Raw genomic sequence first — 17,321 nt, forward strand, 5'->3', positions numbered from 1 at the left:
GGGTGCCCTCCCACCCCAGTCCTGGCTCTATTATGGTGGCAGGTGAGGGGGTGCTCTTTGGGGGCATCGATACCTCGTGGTTACTAAATCCCATTGAATGCTCAGGAGCTGGGCTTTTTCTTTGTACTGCCCAAACGCTCGAGTCCCTTTGTCCTGGCTGAGTTTAATTCCCCATGTTGGGTATGTTTAAGTAATTTTCTTGTACTTCTAGTTACACAAAAAATTGTTATGCTGGTTGCATTTAAATTGCATAGTTGCTACCTCTGTGCCTGGGGGCTGATGGCAGGCTGTGTAAATATTTAGTGTTTCTGTTCAGCTGACACCGGTTTCTTGGTTTCTCCAGCCTACCTTCTCTGCTGGTGCTTCACTGTGCCTTGGCCTTGAGCAGGGCATCAGCAGGGGCTTGTCCTTGGTCTCTGGGGGCTGACTTGTACCCGGTTGGCGGTGATGGGTAAAAAATCACTGGTGCATCTGGGTGAAGATTGGATGCATTTGTGTGCAGAGCAAAGCAATCCACAGTTTTGCTGCAGCGGTGATCAAAAGCAGGCAAATTTTGTGGGTGGGTAAGACGTCGGTGGCCTGGTGAGGCTGGATTCTGGTGGGCTCTGGAGGGGAGCAGGGCCCGTCTATGGGCTCATCCCCTGTGGAGCTCCCCTGTACCCAGCGCAGGCATTTTTGCTCAGAGCCGGGGTCCCGCAGCAGTGCTGGCCCCTGGGTGCTGTGTGCCTGGCGATGTTCCCTCACCCTGCGGAGCTGGCTTGTGTATCCTCCATGGCCAAGCCGGCAGATGGGGCTCCTGCCCATGGCGAGCTGCTCCAGAGGAGCCTGGAGAGCTGGGCATCCCTGGGCAGGCGGTGCTGGCCGTCACCCAGGGACGCTTACTGGCCCCAGTCCCTCTTAAAGGATTTTTGGTCTGTTGCACAAGCTTTTTTGGCGTCCTAATTATTTCTTAACAGCTGAACTCATTTCCTCGAGGCTTTCCTTGCAGTGCTGAGCCTGGTCACCCACATGGCCACTTGGGGTGAAAGAGTCCTTGACTTCTGCTCAACTTCACCTCCCACAGCTTGGCCTAAGCCCCCCCTCTGAGCTGCCCCTAGCCATGTAGCAGGGCCTGGGGGGAGGGGGCATCTGTGGGACTCTTTCCGCTCGGGGGGGAGGTTCTCGGGGTGGACTTGCACTGTGTAGGATTTATGCGGTGAGTTGTTGGGTCTCAGTGCTGTTGGGTGGGTGTCTCTACCCTTGGTCGTGTCGTTGGCCCTTTCTGCTGAGCTCCAGGGAGGACCAGGTGCACTCCTCCGTTAGCTTCCATGCAGGCTCGGCTCTGCCAGCACTGGTGCATGTGTTTGCTGTTTGGCATCTTCTCCTCAGCCATTTTTTTAAACTAAGAATGGTCTGTAGCCAGGCACTTGTGATGGACCAGTGCAAGGCTGCTCCATGAGGACCTCAGGTCAGGACCCTATGGCTGATTGATCATGCCTGATGTCCCTTCTCCTCCTGCTGTGCCTGAGCACCCTTGTGCTGCTTTCCTGCCTGCGGCCATATGGGATGTCCCACCAGCAGCAGCTACTTGGCTTCTTGCCTGCAATAAACGTACCCAGCATCACCTTCTGGCACTGTGCTCTCAGACCTGGCTCTTTGCAATCCAGGAGTCTGGTTGCTTCAGGGTGTCCTTGCTCCTTTCCCCTGCCAGACCCCAGCACTCTCCTTCCCCTCCCCAGCTTCCCCCTCTGTGAGTGCCCAGATGCAGCATTCATTTTAATTGTTTAGTGAGATCTCCTTTGATCGATGCCATCTCCAAAGTAATACAATAAAAACCTCATGGGTGTAGAATGAGTTGACTGAAATTAATGATTTTTCTTGTTGTCTTGCTTGAGCTGTAAAACAGCCTCTTCCAGCTGCTGTCACTCCTGGCTCCTCGCTGCTCTTGTTCTGCTTTGCAGCTCCCTGGGGACAGCTTTGCTCTAGGGGACTCGGTGTCTCAAGGAACAGCCTGAGGCATCTAGGTCAGGGATCTGGGGCCACCAGGCAGCTGGGAGATGGTTGTTAGCATTGCTAGCTGCCCTGCCATCTGGAAAAAGCTGCTGAGCTCAGTTACCCTCTTGGAGGAGGGTCAGGAGTGCTGTATGCCCCACCTTGTTGGCAGGCAGAGGAGGCTAGGGACATGTCTTCTCCTCCCTGGGCCATGCTGCTGAAAATTCCTGCTGTTACCAGCTTACCTGCTGGGTACCTTCTGGAGTGGAAGAAGAGGATATCTGGGGCATTGGGGGTATGAATGAGGTTGCTTTGCTATAAAATCACCAGTGACCCAGAGAGGGTGTGTGGGAATTACTTAGTTTTGGACTCTGATGTGATATCCAAGGGGCTTCAGCTTGGAGTGGTAGGGTCCAGACACACAAGCTGTGTGGGGTGGTGGTAAGCAGGGGGACTCCTTGCTGCAGGGATGCTATGAATGCTCAAAAAAAAAAAATAAAAAAAAATCTGAGCTCAAGATGTGGTGAAAAAGTCTGGAAAGAAAAGACCACGGAGGGCTATTAAATAAAAATGACCCTCTGCTGAACCTGGGAGAGCATTTTTGGGAAGCATCGGTGTGTGCTTGCCCTGTTCTTGCCCACTTCTCTAAGCATGCTGGCTGTGGTGGGTTAATTTGGTCTGCACAGCCCAGCTGTCCTGAGGATGCCAGGCCTCCTGCTCTCTCCCCACATTGCTGGCACTGATTTTGGGGCTTGACGGGAGCTTGTCTTCGTGCTCTGCCACAGTGTTTGCAGGCTCTGAGAGCTGGGGGCTGGTGGGGGGCTGGTGAGCATCAGAGGCGATGGCATCAGGCTGAGGCGGCTGGGGACTAGCTTGCTGATTCTGCAAGTAAGAAGCAACTCATTTTCATTAGCTAGATGCAGGTTAAAAGCTCCTGCTGACGACATAGCATGTGATTAGGCATATTAGAGGAGGCTTATGCCTTTCTGAAGCACAGGGGATGGGATGCAGAGAGCGATGGGCTCTGGGAGGCAGTGGGTCACTAGCCCACCTGGTTTTCCTCCTGAGCAATTCTTGTGGCTGGCAGCAGCTGCAGTGGGTTTGAGCAGTCATTTTTCCCGGCTGCTGGGGATGATGCGCTGCCTTGCATGGTGAACTTGGGGCGTCCCTCAAAAAAATACCTGTGAAGGTCTGCTTTCCTCCTCCCTGGCAGTGCTCGGGGTCTGAGCTGGGACAGGCTGCTCGTGGAGCTCCTGGAACGCTGAGTAGTGGCAGGTTTGGGGTTTGCCTGATGATCTCCCTGCAAAAAAGGGGTGGCTGAGAGATGCTGAGCAGATCCATTGACTCTGAAATGTGGGTTTGAGGGAAGAGGACACGGCAATAAATCTCTGCTCTCAAGCTCCTGCTGTTTGTCCTCTGAGATGCCCGTGTGGCTGGGTATGTTTGCCAACAGCAGCAGGTTTTAGCCAGGAAAGGCAACCCCCTCTCCTTACCCAAGCCCTGCGAAAAAAGGCTGCATTTAGCAATTTTCCTCCCTCCCTCTGTGCTCCCAAGCTGTAAGTGAGCAGAAGGCTGCTGGAGCAGGAACAAGATTGGTCCTTGAGAGCAGTTTTAGGTACTTTTTTTCTGATGTCGCTTTTTTGACACATGGATATTCAGGCATCCTGCCCCAAGCACATGCCAGGGTGGCATCCCAGCCCACCCACCCACAGGAGAGCAGCCCTGTGCTAGGCATGGTCTCTGGCAGCGAGGGAAGTTGCCTATGTCCACACTGGGAACGCTGGTGTCAGACTGGAAACACTGTGCACTGAGAGCTGGCTGCTTACCTGGGAAGCACTGGGCTCCTTCAGGGTGCAGAGCTCCTGCTTGCAGGTATGATAGGGTCTATTTGCACTGCAGAATGGTGGGAACAGCCTCAAAATGAGTGTAAATATAAAGAAAGGTGGAAATAAAGAGCAGGGTTTGGGCTTTCCTTGTCCCAGAGTGGTCCATGTGCTGTAAGTGGACATTGTGACCTTCCCTGGCTGGGAAGGACCCTGCTCCAAGGCTTGTCGTTGTGTGCACCTGGGCCATGCCTGCTCACAGCCCTGTTCTCGGGGTGGCTCGTGACACCAGCTGCAGCTGTTGGAGCACAGAAGGGTTGCCCCGTCTCCTTGGTTTCCCTCTGTTCTGACAAAACGGCAGCCAGTCCATGCCCTTGGTGAGGATGCCCAAGTCCCTGGACAGCAGCTGCCTGGTGGACATCCCTGTGGAAAGCCACAAGGGATGACCACCTTGGGGGATGGTTTTTTTATGCCGCGCCCCCCTCCCTCCAGCCAGCATGGATGCTCTTCACTGCACATGTCAATGCTGCTTTGTTTGCAGCTCCCTTGAGTCCTTTTGTTCAATTAGCTGTGTGGCGATGAATCCCACAGGTTAATTACATATTGTATGTAAAAAAGCAAAAGAGAAGATCTGTCTATTGTTCTAAACTCATTGTGCTCTGGTATGAGTTCAGGACTGTTGTTTTCATTGGCTTTTGTCGCAGTGGAGACAGCGGAACCACTCTGAGCTCCCTACCTCTCATCCCAGTTTTGCTCATGCCTGAGTCCCTCCTCTTTTCAGTCTCACCGTGGCGGGGAGCTCTGCAGTCACCTGCTGGCCTGATGCCCTGGTCTGCTCTTCCCTGTCCCCCACGGAGCCGGGCTGAGTGGTGTGACAGTGCTACCTAAAGCCGAGTCTTCTGCAAGCACCAGCTGAGTCCTGCTGGAGCTGATCCCACCACGGCAGCTCCCAGCCAGCGGTTTGCAGGGCCCGGTGCTGTGTTTTTGCTGCGATGCTGCCCTGGGGACCTCTGCGATGCTTCCGGTGATGATGCTGAGGCCTCCTCCATCCTTTCCAAGCAGCTGCAATACATGTAGTGCCCAGCAATGTGTGTGTGTGGATCTGTTACTGCCTCGGCCAAAGGATTTTGGCGCTCTGTCAACAAGTCACCTGCCCTTATGCTGCTCGCGTACCTGGTGTGAGCTCTGTGGTGCCAGCCACAGCTGTCCCTCTGGTCCCTGTACAACAGTAGCTCTGGGCTTTTAACGCCACCAGGTGCTTGGGCTGGGCCCTAGTGCTGAATTTTGGGTGTGCTGGTTGTCACTTACTCTGATTTTGTACTGGGTGTCTTCATTGGTTTCTGCTGGATGAATTCAGTTTATGGCTTGGGAGGCTGCTGATTTTCTTAACCTCTTGTTAAGGGAGTTCTGGGCTGAAGCATTTGACAAATTCAGATAAATTGCAATGTCCTGTCTCTTGCTTGGAATGCTTGCTGTAAATTACCTGCAGCTTGGGGAAACGCTTCCAGTGCAGGAGGCCTTCTGGTATATGTCTTGAGGGTTCTCCTAAGGACTTGTAAAATCCTATTTATATATATATATATATTTTCAGATTAAATCTGGTTTTGTCGCTGTAATAAAACTGTCTGTTCTGTGGTTACTTGGACCCTTCTTAAAGATAGAGGTGATGCCTGCTATGACATGACCTTCTGGTGCTGTGGTGTGAACCCCCTTTGTAACTGAGAAGTTGGTGGGGTTTTTTTATGTTTGTTTTTTTTTTTGGTGTAGCTGTCTATGGATCAGGGAAGAAACGATCTCGTTTAGCACCTGAGGCATGGGAAGCACTGGGGGAGCACATATTTAGGGGAGGTGGATGAAAATTCAGGTTGTGTCAGTTTAGTCTTCCTTGAACTGGCCAAAGAGTTTTTTCCCATTAGAAAATAGCAGCACTCCAACGTTCAGCTGTCTCAGATGGCAAATAAAAGGTGATTATTCGGTATGGAAATTCTGAGTTGCGTTTTGGAGTGCTCCCAGATGCATTGAAGTGACCTGAAATGCTGGACCTGAGCAAGCACAGCCCAGAGCTGGACCTCCCCTGGCAGCACAGTCTGTGTGAGGGGGGGTTTGTCTGGTGGCTTGTCCCTGCTCGCTGCTTGAGTGATGCTGTGGCAGAGAAATGCAGCTTCATTTGCCATCACAGACCTTTAATGTCTTCCTGGGTTTGCATTAAAGACCCCCAGGCACGCAACAAATGTGGCCCTGGGGGTACCTAAGGCAATAGCTGCTATTAAGATGAGGAGGGGTCTGTCTCTCCTGGGTTCCTGCACCCTTGGAGTGGTTTTAGTCCCTAATAACCCAAAATGGCTTTGCAATCTTGATGCTTCACATTGCCACCAGAGCCTGGCTGAGGACTTCTGCAAACTCTGCCTTGCTCTGCGCCTTTTCCCTTGGCACAAGAGCAAGGAGGGACAGCCCAGGAGCCCCAAAGCAGGAGGAAAAGCTGGTGCCAAAGCCTTTCCCCCCTGTGCTACATCCCTGGTCTGTGGGCAAAGGATTTTAATAGGATTTTGGGTGTTGATGGCTGCATCCATCTGCCTTTCAGCTGTAGCAAGATGTCCTTTCACTGTCTGTCTGCCAGGCTTTCTGCTGCTTTGGGGTGTCCCACTTGGCTTGTTTCTCTGGCAGCATCTCCTTGCAGGGATTATTTAGCTCTATGCTGGAGCAGTCAATATTGCAGCAGAGGTAAATGTAGGGGAGCGAGGAAGGGGAATGTGATGCTGCCACGTGCCATCAGGTTGGGAGGATGAGACACACACACACCCACACCCATCCCAGGGGCTAGCTGAGCTAATCCTCTCTGCTGGTCATAATTACAGTCTGGTCTGGCAGGAGACCCTGCAGGCAGGATTGCTCCAAGGGTGGAGGAGATGGCAGGAGAGCCACAGCTCTCTCTGCAAACAAGCTGCCCTTTGCCATGCTGGTGATGCCCTGATGCCAGGCTGGGGGTGAGCTGGTGGGGGGAAATGGCCTTTTTGGGCTTGAAAAACATTTTTCCCAAAGCAATGGGCTACTTTGTGCCCTTGGAGGCTTGTGGCAGCTGGAGTGGCTGTGCCCAGCCTCATCCAGGGAGGGCTGTGATGTGCTTGGGATGTCCATGCACCCTCCCACCCCAGGAAGATGGGGCTGGAAGGCGGCATATAGCATGTGGCATACATAAGAGGGATGTAGAGAGCTGCAGCAGGAGAGGGAGGGTGAGGGCTGGGTTGGGGCTGGGGAGCTGGAGGGGCTCAGGCTCTTGCTAAAGCCACCTGAGGGATTTGCTTTGCTGTGTGATGGTGAAATGATCTCAGGAGCATCATCACAGCTCTGGCTGCCAGTTGAAAATGAGAAGAGAAAAAGTACCCCCCTCCGTGTTCATTGCGGAGTGGAGAGGAAAAGGAAATGAATGTTCTCCTTGGGCTTTTTCTAAGGGGGATAAGAACAACAACAGGAGCAGGAAAAGCCAGGAGAGGAAGTGATTCATATGTTTAATTCACCCTCCAGTTCCTATTATCTCTTTTTATTTGTGCTACACGGCAGCGTTCAGAGGCCCCAGCTGAGATCAGTACCCCACATGTGCAGCTGGTGCTTAGCCGGGAGTGGGAGGCACAGCAAGGAGAGTGATGAGCGTCCCTCATCTGCAGGGAAACCAAGTCATGGGGTGGGGAAACAGCTCTGCTGGCCGAGTAGGGGCTTTCCTCAGTTCTTTCAAGAGACAGGCAGTGAGGATGGGAGGTGGTTCCCCAGGGGACATCATACAAATTGCGCTGGTATAAAATTGTTCTCCGTCCCTGGACGTTTCTGCTACATTTGGGGCCATCCTCGGCTCTTTCCATCACATATGTTGGGCCCGTGACAAACACCTGGGTTGTCTGCTGCCCTAAACCTCAAAGGTTTGTGGTTTGGAGCTCTAGCAGTTGTAGCTGAGATGCCCTCAGGCTGGCTAGCTGGGAGCTTGCTGGGCAGCAGGAGGGCAGCTGCACCCCAGCTATGCACTGGCAGGCTTCAGAGCAAGAGAAATGAGTGATGTGCTCTTTGTGACCCCAGTATCAGGCACTGGGGGAAAGGGATGGAGCTCCGAAAAACCCCCTCGAGGCGATGCCTTGTTGGGCAAAGGTTCATTTAATTGTCTGCTGAAGTAGTTTCTCACTGAGCAGAGCTGGCAAGAACTGAAAGGCATTTGCCTCCTGCAGGCAGCCGGTGATGTCCCTCTGCGGCAGCAGGCTGGAGATGGGTTGTGCTGGAGCAGAACCCCCCTGCAGTGGGGCTGAAGCCCTGGGGGTGTCCTTACATGGAGTGAGGCTTTGGAGCTGGTGGGGCTCAGCGGGCAGTTTTACAGTAAGGGTGTGCGTGCATATAATGAAATAGAAGTTTTGAAATCAATCTTGTGCAAAACATGTACAGCATAGTGTATTCATCAAGAAAGTGCAAGGAGAGGTTTTTTGTTATGGTTTTTTTTTATATATATTTATAGGAAGCAGTATTTTCTTTTAAAGGAGCTTGTAACTGCCTCCTAGATATTCCTTTTGTGCTTAGCCTGGGTTCCTGTATGTCCCTCTACAAGGCTGGGGCAAAATCCCTGAGGGCTGCCGCGCAGCCAGGTAATGCATTGTCACTCAGAAGAGCAGAACTTGCTCCAGGCTCTAACACGTTCCCAGGAGCAGGTGGAAGAAATGTGGGCACTTGCAAGGTAACAGTTTTGTCTCTGGGCTGTAGAATGACGAAGAATGATGTTACTGGTGGCAATGAGCCCTGCTGTGCCCAAGGATAGGAATCTAGTTCTGAGCAGCGCGTTCCACTCTGGAGAACAGCCAGAGAAGAAGGTGGTCCAGGCTTCCTGCAGCCCAAGGGGGAGCAAATGCAACCCAGCACTGGATGTTTTGAGTGGCTGCTTCTGCGTGGGCACAGAATAAACTTTAATGAGATCCAGTGGACCATGATATCAAATCTTGCTTGCTTGGTGGATGCGCTGTTCTGATTAGCATCAGCATTGCATAGTCCATCCTAAATAAGGATCTAATTTGGAAATATCTGGGCTGGGATTAAGTGGAATATCAGTCTGACTAGAGGGACTGATGGGATCACCAAGAGGCTTTGCTCACGCCGGCCTGAGCTGCTTGGGTGCTGTCAGCCCTGACTTTGTAGGTGTGTGTCTAGCCAGGGCTGTGGAACAGTTTCCCAGCAACAGTTTCCTCAGCTCCTTGCTGAAACTGCCCAAACGCGAGCTGCAAGGGAAGGTGTGGGGAGAAACAGGGGAAGCCAAGCAAACTGGCTGAAATCCCGGGCTTGAAAGCTGAAGCTTCTCACTGCCTTCCTCGGAGCAAAGCCATCGGCTCTTCTGGTTTGTGGTGTTTTTTTATTTTTTTGTGTGTGACAGCTCTCTGAATCTGATGGATGTTTTCTGCTGTTTCTTTGGCTACCAGCTTCTCCCTCCATGTGCCCTTGTCACTCATGGGAATGCTGTTCCCATGTGAGGTGGTGCAGGCAGCCCTGGGCATCTCTAAGGTGAGACCCAAGGGAAACAGAGAAGCTTTCTGAAGTCCTGCCCAGGTGAGGTGGGTTGGGGTGAGCCCAGCAGGTCTTGCCACCGAGGTGGCTGATGAAAGCAGAAAGGGAGGTGAGAACACAGTCACCCAGCTGGGCTCAGCTCTCCAGACCAATTTTTTTTCCCCTTGTTCCATGGCTCAATCCAGGTCTGAATTTCGAGACATTAAAAACAGTGCAGCGACTCCTGCTCTCCAGCAGCTGGTACAGGCTGTGCTCAAAGCTGATACCTGTAGGCACCCATCACTTCTGTATTTCCCCTGCCCTCTTCAAATCTTAGTTCTTTGTGTAGTCTTGGTGCCACAGATGCCTCCTAGGCACAGACAGCTTGAAATCTGGACTTCATCACTCCAGACGTGTTCTAGAGTAGCATGTATGTGTTGGCCCTGCTGGGGGGAGTTTGGTGCCCATGCACGAGACTGGCCGTTGCCCTACCCTCCCTGCCTGTCCATAGCTGGGAGTGGTGTGCTCTTGCACTTTTCCATGTTACTTAATTAATGATCCTTGTTATGTGCTTTCATCTTGTGCCCTGCTGATACACAACCCGGGGCAGCCTGGGGCTGGAGCAGCAGGCTTTCCTCCCTGCCTAGGAAATCACAGCTGCCCCTGGACTGCCCTGATGGCACATCCCAGCATCCTGCTGGTCACCGGGAAATGCTTGGGACCTGGCCTGGCACGCTAGCTGGGGAAAGCTGTGGTGCCCTTCTGTGGGCTGTTACAGCTGCAGGCTGATGCTTTTTCTCAGGGGTTACCTGCTTTCCCTGGATTTAGCTGAATGGTTTGGAGATGCAAGTTCCTTAAAGCCCCCTTGAAATCTCATTTCTGCTGACAGACACGTGGGGAGAGCTGTATTAAACCTGATAAGAGCTGGCTCGGAGATCCCAGCTTTCATAAATACAGTAGCTGGCAGCCGCTTCCGTAATGCTTTAGCACCCACTGTAAATAGTTCCTGCAAGCAGAAGGATAAGAGCAACGTACAATTGCTGTGGTTTAGGCTGTGTGCTGGTTTTGGTGAGTGCTTGGGAATTAGATGGATGCACTGGGAACAATGCTTGTGGCTCTGCAGGCAGCTCTGGGAGTGCTGCCGGCTTCGGTTGCTGCGGATCCTCACCCATCGCTCCCTCCCTCGTCCCTGTCTTCTGGGTGCCCAAACCCCCCTGCTGCTCCAGCACCCTGCTCCCCGCCTGTGGGGAAAAAAATATTAAATTGATTACTGCTTAGGAAAAAGCCTTTGTCTTTAGTTAGGGGTCGTTTCACTTGGGCAGTGGGCTCAGGGAGCTCGCGGACAGCTTTAATGGGTGGGTGGTTGTCCTGAGCCCCTGAACAAGCAAGATATGGGCAGGAACATCCAGAAAATAAATATTGTGTGCAGCTGTGTCATGACAGTAACTCCACTGGGCACTGGCATCTGGCCAGTGTCCCTGGCGTGTTTGAACCTTATGGATCACGAGGGAGCGCACGCTGCCACTTAGCCTAAACTTAAAAGTTTACATACACCAGGTGTGTAAGCTATTTTTGCTTTTCACAGAGTATAAAGGCAGGCAAGCTCCGGGACTGGGCCAGAAGCTTCACCTATGGGTGGATGCACCATGTGGAAATTTTCCCAGTTACAGAGAGGCTCCTGGCACTGGCTGCAACGGGGCTCCCAGCTGAAGGGCGGGCCTGGGTGATGTGAAGGTAGTAAATGGTGATGTCTCCTTTTCTTTGTCTCTGTAGCACTTTGCAGCAATTATCTGATGCTTTGCTCCTGTTTCTCTTTTATCATAGTGTGCATAATAACTAGTACTGTTTCCTTCTATCATATTGCATGCTGTTTTTCCTTTATTATAGTGTAATATAACAAACTGCATTTAACCTTATATTTGATTTGGAATTCATTTTTGCTTGGTATCCAGTGAATCAGCAAAACACCACGCAGTGCCACATGCCTAGGGCAGAGGCAGTGTGCAGGACTTGTCTGTTTGTGGAGCCTGTGTCTTAAGTTTGCTTAAAGTTGGGGTCCTTGGGGCTAAAATATGAATTTCCCTTGGGGCAGGGGTGGGGATATAGAGGAGACTTTGCAAGATGCCTCTTTAAGAGGTAGTATGTGAATGTGCATCCACTAAAGTCCTGGCTGTCCCACCAGGAGTGCAATGGAGGGAGAAAAGGTCCATTTGGTGTAGAGGAGAGACTGCTTGGTGGCTGGGATTGAGATGAGCAGCATCAGGAAGAGAGAGAGACGACAAAAAAAGCTATTCCGTACTATAAGCTATTTCCCTGTTGCTCAAATGTGTCTCTGGATGCCTCCTGCAGCGAGAAGCCCTCCCTGCCTGCTGGCAGGAGGATCCTATTTGGATCTGTTTAGGCAATTTTTCACTAATATTGTTTATCATGTGTTGGAACGGTGCCTCAAAGCCTGAGCAGCCCTGGGGTGTGCCAGCTGCCCAGTGCGGTGCATGCCTCCATGCTCCCTGGGCAGGATCGGCCCTGGGGAGAGCCATCACCTGCCCTGGGCTTTGCTCAGAGGGTCTTCAGCTTTCTTGGTGCCTTCATATACAGGCTGGCAGTGTGGGGGCCATCTCAGGACTTGGTGTGATGGGTGTAGTCACCCCCACCGCAGTGTTAAGGTCACTTTGCAGCCACGTGGCTTCAAATGCATGGCAGTGATGGGGGCCAGAGCTGCTGGGTGAGCTGGTTGTCTCTTGGGTAAATCCCCTGGTTAAAAGCTTGGAAAATAAAATCCGGTGTGTTCCTGGACATCAAAACAGGTGGAAAGGATGCTGCATGCTACATCTCTCCTGATCAAAGCAGGTGAATTGGGCTCGAGCTGCCAAGCTCCAGGACAACCCAACTGAGTGGATCAGGCACAGCCTGTGAAAACTTCTGGGGTGGCTGGTCTTCGGGTGTTTGAGTGGATGTATTTGGGACAAGAGATATTATGGCTTTTGAGCTTCATGTGGTTCCTGGGTCTGGAAGTTGGGGGTGAGGATCAGACTGTGCATAACTGCCCCTTCTGCTCAGGCCAAGGCTACAGAAAATGGGGAGGATGAAGGCAGACTGGCCAACCTGCAGCATCTGCTGCCCTGCTCTTGCTATGGGTGGGTGCTGCCACCAGCCCCCAAAAGCCCTGTTCATCCTCTGCTACCCTACAAACGTGGTTCAGAGAAGGCAGAACTGTTAAATGTTGACTTTCTAAAGATAAAACCAGATTACAATCATAACAGATTACAACAAACTTGCTGCGTACTGCAGCTGAAGAAGATACTGAACCCCTCTTCATCTGCTGAAGGTAAATGTTTTATGAGCGAGGGTGGGAACATACAATGTTGAGTCAAGAATAGCAGCAGGGTTGGCTGAGGGCTTCTGTGAGTGCTGGTTGACGCTATATGAATTTTGGGGACAGTGAGGATTGTGATGCTTGCCTTATGCACTCGGTGACTGGAGCACGTCAGCCTCTCAACATCGGAACTTGGTTGAGGAAACACAGAATGGCTGAGCCTAGCCTTGCCCATGGACTGGAGGAAGGTGTAACTTGTTTCAGTCAACAGGTAGCCATAGAAAATGGGCCATGATGAGCTAACATTGTTATGTTGCCCATAACATCACAAAGATAATACTTAAAAGCAATGATTTAGGAGCCCTTCTAATATCATTCCTATTCAAGTCAAGCATAACTTGAAGTGGGTAAAAGGTTTTCTGGTCTGCTTCAGTGTTACTGTAAGTGAAGAGCACTAGAAGGTGTTTCAGGAGAAGTCTCAGACACAGCCCTAAGCTGTGCTCGTTAATAATATTTGTAGTAATGGGAAAGACAACAAAGCTGTTGGTGGAGGTCTGCAGCTGACGGAGCAGCAGTACATGATGAAAAGGACAGGAGACCAAAATGATGATGGGTGATGACTGATGGTGAGTGCTTGCTAAGCTGGACCCCCTTCTGTGCAGTACTTGGGGTGGGGAAGCAGTGGCCTGGAAAGGAGTAGGGATTGCTTTGGAAAATCTACCAAGCTCTGGCTGAAACCCACCTGGGTGAGCCCTGGGGTTGGGGTGGAGCAGCCAGTGGGTGCTGAGGGACTTTGCTACTGGTTTTATTCATTCTCTTGAAATAACACATCCTGTTCTGGTCTGCAGTCAGGGGGATGCTGACAAGTTAGCTTGGAGTGGATTCAAAAGCATCATTAAAGGTTTGTTGGAAAAAGTGCCACACAGCCAGGGAGCTTGTACATTTGGCCTGCTGTGGGGAGGTGACTTGATTTCTGGCTCTTCAATGCTTGTAGCAACCCTAGGGTGAGGGCTTGCCCATCCTGCCCGAGCGTGAGGAGGAGGAAAGACGTCATCCAGATGATGGACCTGCTAGGCTGCCCACCCAGAGACTCTGGCTCTGTTGTGCTTCTCTCCAAATTGTCCTGAGCAGCTGCAGCTTTTGGATACGGAGCAGGGGTGGATCTGGGGAGGTACCTTGGCTGGGGTGTTGGTGTAGGCATGAGCTGTGGGAGCAGGCGAGGAGGTAACTGGGCGTTGCAGCAGGAGCATCCTTGGTCTGGTTCAGCAATGACACCCCAGGGTACTCATTGGGGTTGGCTTTCCTCCGTGTGTGGACATCAAAGAGCTTTGCAAACACAGGCTATTGCAAGGAGCTAGTTGACTTTCTGTGGTGTCCTCCAGTCTTTTTGCGATTGAAATGACTAAAACGCAGCCCCAGGCTTCCCAGTAAACAATGAGCAGTTGGTTTCACATGGCTCCCTGTCAAAAATCCCAAACTGGAGAGGCAGGAAAACAAACAATCAGATCAGAAAGAAATGGGCTTTTGGCACCGGTTCCCTCCGTGTTGACTGGGCTGTGAGACAGACCCTGAGAAACGGCTCGGATTTTAGTCAAACGGCTCAGACACGAATAAGGGGGGGCGGGGGTGGGGAAATGGATAAAAATGTGTGCTGAAATCCAGACGCCTGCAGTCGGATCGGAGCAGAGCAAAGGTATGGGTGTCTCTGTGCTTTCCAGATGGCAGATGCATTTTAAACACAAGAGGTGTAGTTATACCCTGGGTACTGAAGCAGAACAAGTGCCAGGAAAAATATGCTTCAGCTAAAAGATGGGAGTTTGGGAATGGAGAGCCGCACTTGTTTTGTAACTGGAATATAAAATACAGGTCTGAGGTGGAGCAGCAGGCGCAGGGCAAAGGCATCTCTGCAGGCTCAGCTTTCCCAGTGACTTGGGACTGTTGCCTCTCTGGTCATTAACCTAATTGACCAAAGCATCTGGGGGGGAATTTGCTGATATTGCTTTTTGCAGTCTGTAATAGCTCATGGATGAGTGAGATGATTATTATTATAAACAGAAGATCAGTTTAGTGTTTCTTGATCATCCCATTCAGGGTGCAGCTTCCTTGTGATTCAGCTGGCCAGAAGTGTGGTCCATGCTTTTGTCTGCCTCCCACTGCACTGTTATTTTTCTTTTGCAGCAGTTGCAGAACTTTCTGTTACTGAAGTTTTTGGGTTTTTTTGTTTTTTTGTTTTGTTGTTTTTTTTTTCCCCAGGGAGGATAGTCTGGTTTTGGGAAAGTTTAGTCTCACTTCATGTAAACATCCTCAGACTTAGATCATTCTTCCCCCACCCCCACCCCCCCCCCCACCCCCCTTTTTGTCCTTCTTCAGATTATTATGCTAGAGTAAATATCATTAAAGATGTTTCAACTTTCACCGGCTTTCCTGTTGTTAAACAGAAGTAGGTGTTCTGGCGTGTGCAAGCCCTTGGGAGCAAACCTCAATGGGGACATCGGTGCAGCATGTGGCATTTACTGGAAAGTGCCTTTTTTTTTTTTTTTTTTTCCCCCACCCCAAGGCATTTTCACAGGTTTCTGAGTGTTTACCAGCTGTGGAAGTTGCACAGTAACCCTTACCCTATTTCTCTTCCCTATGGCAATTGCAGACTTGTCTCCTGGGGAGAGCAGCGTTTGCTCCCCCCGTTGGTCCATGGCGTTGTGGTGAGTCTCTCCAGCTCTCACCACTCCAGCAGACAATTTGGCAGATCCCTGACAGGCACTTCCAGTAGCTGTCATCTGCTGGGTTGGAGGCTTTGTTGAATACACATTGCTCCTTTGTTTTTAAAGGTGCTTTCAGGTGGCCTTTGCTTCATGTCCTCTTTTTAGCTCGGTTTAAAATACACACTTGCCTATTGAGTAGGAAAACCCACAGATCAACTCCACCAGTGTGAAACTCAAGAAAGGAGGCATGTGTCTAACAAAACAAGGGGCTGCACTTTCTGCCCCAGACTAGTCAACGTGACAGATACTGATGACCCAGATGGAGTGCAGGGTTGTACCCTCCTGGGAAGTGGAGGGTGGGCAATATCCTCCTGCTGCAGCTATCCTGGGAGGGGAGGTGGTACCTGCACGGTGCTCCCTGATGTGCTGTGGGTCCTAAGCATGGGATGGACAGATAGATGTGGGACAGAGGCTGGGCGCTCTCTTGCCCCAGCACAGCCCTGAGCCTGTGCCAGGGAGGGCAGGCTGAGATGCTGTGTTACCTGCAACACTGTGGGCATTGCAGGTGGAGGCAGAATTACCTGGGTGGGGGGCATAAGGTGGTCTGCATTGCCCCCAGGAAAGCTGCTGGTCCCCTCATGCTTGGCAGATACCAGTGCAAAGCTAGCCTGAACCAGCCGCTGGGTGCTAAAAGCCCAGGGCAGGAGCATACCTTGCAAGGGCTCCCTTCCCCTGTCTCAGAATGGGAGCCACTTTATCCAGACCACCTCATCAGCGTTAGACCTGCTCTCAAACCCCAGAAGCTCCCCAGCTGCCTATCCTGAAGCTTAAATAATCTTTGCTACTGAGGTTTCTTTTCCTATTGTTCAATCTACAATTTACAGTCCGTTACTTCTTGTCCAGTTCCCTGTGAGGATGCAGCACAATTTATTCCCACACCCTCTGCAGCAACCTCTTACATAATTGAAGACTGCTATCCTGTCTCTCCTGCCTCCTGATTTCCAGACTAGACAAATCCAGTTCCTTCGGGATGTTTTGTTGTGTGTTTTTTTTTTTTTTTTTTTTTCCCCCCAACAGGTTGTGTTTTGCTGCCTTTTGCACGCTCTCTTTACTGCCCTCTGAACTGTCTCCAATTAGTCCACATCCAAAGTGCTCGTGGCTGTGCGGGTGGGAAGGAAGAGAAGAGAAGCTAGTTAGGCTTTTGCGCTGCATGGAAGGAAAGCGGTGTTAGGAAGCTAGAGGTCCTTGGGATTACTCGATGACACAGTGCTGCTATATGGGAATAAGAGGTTAGCAAGCGAGCAGTGAATGTAGATCAGGTCAGGGAGTGTCTGTAAATGAAGTGGTGCTGGGTTTGGGCAACGCACTGGATGTCTCTGGGTGCTTCCATGAAGCTCAGGGCCAAGCAAATTTGGATGCTCCTGGGTGTAAAAAAAAAAAAATAAAAATATGGTAGTTTCTATCAAGCTGGGCTTTGCAGTTCTCATTTAATTTATTTTTTTTTTTGGTGCTCTTTCCAGCTGGCACCTCGGGCTGCTAACCTGCAACCTGGGCGCTTGCCTTGCCTTCGCACGCTTGCGGGGAGAGCTGTCAGCCCGTGGGTGCTGCTGCCTCTGCTGCTCGCTCCCCCGAGACGCCAGCGGCTCGGCACTGGGATGTCGGCGCTGCTCCTGATGCCGTCTCGCCATATTTCACTCCTGTCTAGCTGGGTGGTGGGAGGAGATGCTCAGCTTTGTCTCCGTGCCGATCAGGATTGTCTTTTCTTTCGGGATGGGGAAGCTGATCTGCATTCGTGTCTAATCATCTGCCGAGCTGACAAAATTATTCACGTAATGAGTTCTCAGGGAGAACCTTGCTTCTCCTCCCCCTCCCGCTGCGCTAGCAGGGAGCTGGGAGCGGCCTTGGCTCGGTGCTTGTCTGGGAAGGCAGAACTCTGCGGAGCCATTGGGGATGGGGAGAGGGAGATGGGAGATGAATGGTGAACCCCCAGAGTTCAATTACCCCCAGCTC

The 17,321-nt window shown here is 51.5% G+C and overlaps 1 protein-coding gene across 1 annotated transcript in view; it reads left to right on the top strand.

Annotated features, from left to right (window-relative positions):
- Nucleotides 1-10,917: 10,917 nt before the first annotated feature.
- The window catches only part of CACNA1E (calcium voltage-gated channel subunit alpha1 E), a 150,312-nt gene continuing 143,908 nt past the window's right edge, over nt 10,918-17,321 (top strand). Inside the window, exon 1 of the mRNA XM_055724493.1 lies at nt 10,918-11,033. The gene's annotated coding sequence lies outside the window, so the exon portion shown is untranslated. The remainder of the gene's footprint in view (nt 11,034-17,321) is intronic.

This window comes from Falco cherrug, chromosome 12 (assembly GCF_023634085.1).
Source record: "Falco cherrug isolate bFalChe1 chromosome 12, bFalChe1.pri, whole genome shotgun sequence".
NCBI lineage: Eukaryota > Metazoa > Chordata > Aves > Falconiformes > Falconidae > Falco > Falco cherrug.